Here is a 6,000-nt window from a genome sequence, read left to right on the forward strand (position 1 = left end):
ACCAATTTCCTGGAAAAGGCAGTGGCCCCTCTCCACGTATCCTCCCCATCTCCCTCCACCATTACCCCATTACCACCAAATTTCTGAGACCATTTGTGTTTTTTCTGGATCCAGCATGAGTCATCCTCCCAGCTGTGGCCTCACCCTTAGCTGAGTGGGCTTTGCTCCTGAACTTGCTCAGGCTCCATACAGCCCAAGAGCTTCCCACTTAGTGGCTGGAATAAAGCAGAAAGGCAGGTGCCAACGAGCTAAGGGAGAGGAGGAAGTTGTAAGCATGGAAATATAACTTCTTTTTGGCTTTTGGTTCTTGGTTTTCTCCACTAATCTTAGGAGTGGGATAATATATCTATCTTGAATGTTACTTTAAGAAATTAGGTAAAATGAGATAAATGATCATTATTACAGTGCAGGAACACCAGGTGGTAATTATGTCAGTGGCATCCAACCCCAGGAAATAGGTGAGTTGCTCTGGGACTGTGGATGATATATTATGAAACCAATAATCATCCACAGAATAAAGCATCACTGTTTTCTTCAGTGGGAGCTTTTGATATTATGGGTGGGAAGGTGAAAATAATATAAGGAATTAAGTATTAACCATAATCCAGATCCATACATCTTAAAATGCAGTGCCCCTTCAATTCCTTTTTCCCAGGCAAGGGTCTAGAGCTGACTTAATCACATCGTGAGGGCTTTTGTAAAAATCAGGCTTTAATGAGGAAATCTCCTACCCATAGCTTCCCCACCTCCCACCTGAATCAACAAGTCCTGTTGACTTGACCTCAAAAAATCTCCCTACTCAGGCTTCCTTCCCCATTCCCATCACCAGTTTCTCCCTGGAGGTGTTGTGACAGTCTCTTAAGTGGATTCCCTACTTCTACATTTTGCCCTCTCCCCACACCCTCCACATCATTCCACCTTTCACACTGTAGCTAGCTTTGAAAAGATAAATTGGGTTATATTACTCCCACCTGCCTCCCTCCTATTTCAGTCTTTCCCACCTAAAAACAAACTCCTTGGTAAGGCCAATTCAGAGAACTGAATTCTTCTTTATCTGATCTCTTTCTACTTCTGTGCACTCATCTCCTGCCACCCCTGCCCTGTTTACTTTATATTTCAACAATAGCAAACTGCAAGCATGCCGGGCCATTTCCCACCTCCCTTCACTCGCCTATGCTGTTTCATCTGCTGTCCCCAATAGCCATTTGACATCTGCTGTGAAGGCTTTGTTGAACTAGTGCTTCTCCCAGAACACCATCCTCCCCACCACCCAAAGCAGAATTAGTCACTTTTTCCTCTACTAATGTTCCACTGTGTACCTATGTCTGTAATTTTTCTTATCCCCCCATGTTGCAATTTTTTTAACCCCACTGTCCCCTTCTCTAAAGAGAGTTCAGGGAAAAGGTTAAGAATATGGGCTCTGGACTCAAACAGCCTAGGTCCAAATCCCAGCTCCAAATTGCTCACCAGCTGTGTGACCTTAGGCAAGGTTCTTAATCTCTCAGCACCTCAGTTTCATCAACTATAATATAGGGACATTATTGGTGTCATACATCATAGGGTTGTGAGAATTAAATGAGTTAATACATGTAAATTACCAAGAAGAGTACCTGGCAGAGTTTGTTCAGTGAAATGCCAATAGTTAGGCTCCACAGGCCTGTGAGGTCTTGATGGATTATTCAGTTTTGTATTCCCAGCATTTGTCATCGTTCATTCCAGGCACATGCTAAGTGCATAATTCATAGTTGTTAAATCGAATTTAAGTGAAACAAAGAGTCAAAATGCCACCAAAATTCTTTTGTTGGCATTCATGCCTAAAGTCTTGGCTCTCATTAGGTATAAATTCCCCAGTAATAATTACCTTCACCTCCACCCCTTACATGGTCTGAGTCATCTCAGTAGGCCTCTGACCTAGCTGGAAAGAACTGAAAAGGAGGTGTCACACTTCTGGAATTCTCCTTTGGCCATGTCCAAAGATTTCCCTCACATCCTAGCCAGAAAGCTTTAGTCTGGAAGAATAATCAGCACTTTACACTGCTTAGAGGTTTTCTAGGTACATATATCATATCAACGTTTATACATGTACCAGTTGGATAAAGAGCATCGGGCTACATTGTCAGTTACTATTGTAAAATTATTTCACACTTTCATTGGATAAAAAATATTTCTTTATGGTTATTAAAAGCTGAAGCCATAGAATCAGAAATATCTAGGTTCAAATCCTAGCTTTACCACTTAACAGCTTTGTAATCTTGGGCAGAGATTAATCTTATTAAATATCTATTTCTTTATCTACATCATAAAGTCTGTATGAAGAATAAATGAGATTATATAAAGTTTTAGCATCAAGCACATAGAAAGCCTCAATAAGTGTTGCTAGCTGTCATCATTGCAACTATTACAACTACTACTGTAAACCCAGGTCACATATGCCAATACCTGGGTTAGCCTCTTACCAGTTTGTCTGTCCTACTAAACATGCGTTTCTTTGACATAATTACCTCATGTATTTGGTAATAGTGTTAGTATAACACAAAAGTTGTGTTGGTTCCAGCATGATTTTGCCCAGCACATTAAACATTTTGTAACAGTCAAAGACAAATTTTCCCTCATTAAAGATTTGGGCTTAACAAAATATGAAGACCATAAAAAAAAAAAAAAAAAGGAAAGTCTACAGAAATATCTTTTGTTTATGCAAGCAGCACCTTACATGAAATGCTGCAAGTGCAAATGAAGGAGCCGCAAAGACATTTACCCCTGTATTAAAACAATGGATTAATGAAAAACATGGGTTAACCATCCTTGGGTTAAATTTTATGAAAATAGTCTCCATTGGAAACTACCCTCCAGGATCTACATCTCAAAAAAGCAGAGGCCTTGGGGTTTAAGGTTGGTAAGGGCGCTAGGTTCACACACCAGTAGAGATTTAACTGTGCTAGTAATTTTGTAGTATTGTTAATGTTTTTGTTAGGTGCTCTTTACGAACTTTTCATAGGTGTTCAGCAGTCTGTCCCAACCGTGCTTTTCCCCGTAAGTCCTGTTATTTTTAGTGAATAGTTCTGCAGAATAGGATGTTTTCAGGAAATGTAATGGCACATATATAATAATCCCTTTTCTTCTAACCTCTGATCTCTTAAAAGAGGGGTTTCCTGGCTATTATTGATTTACTTCTGTGTAAGCACTTTCTCTTACCAGTGTGACCATGATGTATCTGTATTTTTCCTAGATTTTCAGTAAATCTTTGGGAATGGTATAATATGTCCCTCATCATTATATTATATCATTGATATTACAAACTTTTGGTGATTTGAACCATTGATTAATTACTTACAATGTGCAAAACTTTCTGGGGATTCAAAAGCTTGATTTTTCCATTAAGAAGGCTTTAAGTAGAGGACATAATACATTTCCAATAAATGCAGTCTAAGTGAGTATGTGATAGAAGCACAGAGATTTAGAACTTTAAAGAGACAGAGAAATCTCACGGATATCGATTGTTTTTATTCATGTCATATTCTCTAGAATTGACGTAATTGGATTTGATTTTCCCTAGTAAGATAATTGCATGTGACAGTTATTCTGCATAGAAAAATCTCCCCTTTTTATCTTTTCTAAGAGTTTACATAAACCTCTGGAGCACTCCTACTCTTGGCTTACCTATTTCGGGATTGTTTGGGGAAAGATTTTTTTTTTTATGGCGAGTTATTATTGTGCCATTTTTATGCCCCTAAATACCACATTCTTTGGAAGCTTGCAGTGTATGTAGTAAAAGGAAATTGGTCTTAGCATTCTCTCTCTCTCTCTTTTAACGTGCACTATTTATTCCCCAATTTGCTGCAAATTTATTTTTAAAAATTGCTTATCAGAAGACCTGGTGAACTCAAATGCAACCTAACTTTGAAGTGACAGACTTGATAGTATGTCAGTTTCTCACCCAAGGGTTGTTTTTGTTGTCATAGTTGTTTTTAAACCATCTATTTTGTGAATGGTTTTGTGACTGTTCCAGGTTATGCCCACACAGTCTGGGCAGCTTCTAGAATGTCTGTGTCTTATGGCTCTGAGATTCCCTAGGGCATAAGGCCAAATGACCTGCTCTAGAGGAGCTACTCAAGCAATTCTTGGTCTCTCCTGGCTGCCTCAGGGCTGAAAGCCAAGATGAAACATTCGCACTTCATTTTCCGTTATATATGATTATTTAGGTGGCACCTCTGGACATGAGGAAACATTTTTTTTGCAGGGGGGAGGGGCGTGGATTTTACCTATCACAAAACCGACGTGTAGTCATTGTAAAATATGTGAAAATAAAAGCACATAGAAGAAAATACTGTCATGTACAGTGCTACTACCCAAAGAGAGCCAATGGAGTGTACACATTTTGTTGCAGTTTCTTCTGCTCTTTTTCTATTCATGTACACACTCAACCTTTTTTAAGCCAAAGTAGAACTGTGCTGTCCATTCTATTCAGAACTGACCTTTTTGACTTTTTCATTATAGAAAATTTCAAATATCTATAAAAAGATACAGAAAAATAAAATGAACTCCGGTGTAAATAGTCACTTAGCTTTAACAATTTTCATTACTTGGACAGAATTATCCCACCTATTCCCCTTCCATCATCCTTCTGGCATCTTATCACTTCACCTGTATGTATATATCTCAAGAGATGAAGACTCCTTTTTTTTGTATGTACAATATAGCCACAATGCCATTATCATACCTAAAAAATAACAATGATTCATTAAAATTATCAAGTAGCCAATGAGTGCTTTGAAAAAATAATCGTTTATTATGCTATTAATATGTGATCATTGTAGAAAAATTAGAAAATAAACTAGAAAAACAAATCTTCTATAATTCCTCCACAAAAAGATAATGTTAATCTTTTTAGTGTCTGATTTTTTTTTTTTTATACATATACTTATGTACTTTTAAAAGCAGCTTATGGAGATATAAGATATCCAATAAGATATACAATTCAGTGTTTTTTTAGTTTTTTTAAGATTACGCAGCCATCACCACAATCAATTTTAGGACATTTTTATGACTCTTAAAAGAAACCCCAATTAGCAAACACTTCCTACTTACTCATAACCACCACCACTGTCAGGAGAAGGCAACCACTAATCTGCTTTCTGTATCTATAAATTTACCTATTCTGGCTGATTCACAGAAATGGCGTTATACAATATGTGGTCTTTTGTAACTGGCTTCGTTCGCTTAGCAGAAGGTTTCAAGGTTCATCCATGTTGGAGCATGTATCAGCACTTTATTTTATTGCCAAATAATATTCCATTGTCTGGATATACCACAACCACATCCTTTTAATAAAACTGCATCATACCGAGTAGCTGCTAATGGATGTGAGATTTCTTTTTGAGGTGATGAAAATATTTTAACATTGATTGAGGTAATGGTTGGTCAGCTGTGAATATATGAAAACCCATTGAATTGTACACTTTAAATGTGTGAATTATGTAATATGTGAATTATATCAATAAATCTGTCATTAAAAATTGTATCATACTATATTTGCTCTTTATAACCAGTTTTTGAATTTAATGATGTTAATATTTTGTAATATCAGTAAATATATTTCAAAATAGAGATTTTAGTGGCAAAATAATGGTTTTGATTAATTTAACAAATCCCTTAGTTTTAGAAATGTATGTTGTTTCCAGTGATTGAGCAACTATGCAGAATACTATGATGAGCGTCTTACTGCATAAATCTATTTGGCTATTTCTAATTGTTTCATGGGGGAAAAAAAAGTGTTTGAATTATTTTTCTGGTGCTCCAGTGTCTATTTTTGTTGCTAAAAACTCTTTCAGCTTTATTGCAGACATAGTGGTACCGAACTCTAAATTTGTTTGATGCCTAATAATAATTTTCTTAGAGATTCCTTTTATCCTTAAAAATATTTAAGGCTTAGTATTTGAACTGAATAGGTAAATCTTCCTAGGCTAAAACTCAGTTTCTTTACTAACTTTACTATGGTAATTC

At 36.6% G+C, this 6,000-nt stretch overlaps 1 protein-coding gene across 3 annotated transcripts in view; it reads left to right on the plus strand.

Moving 5' to 3' along the window:
• Positions 1–6,000, plus strand: part of SRGAP1 (SLIT-ROBO Rho GTPase activating protein 1) — a 231,133-nt gene that overhangs the window by 197,721 nt on the left and 27,412 nt on the right. The gene's annotated exons all lie outside the window — the stretch shown is intronic.

This window comes from Pteropus alecto, unplaced genomic scaffold (assembly GCF_000325575.1).
Source record: "Pteropus alecto unplaced genomic scaffold, ASM32557v1 scaffold76, whole genome shotgun sequence".
In the NCBI taxonomy this organism is placed as follows: Eukaryota; Metazoa; Chordata; class Mammalia; order Chiroptera; family Pteropodidae; genus Pteropus; species Pteropus alecto.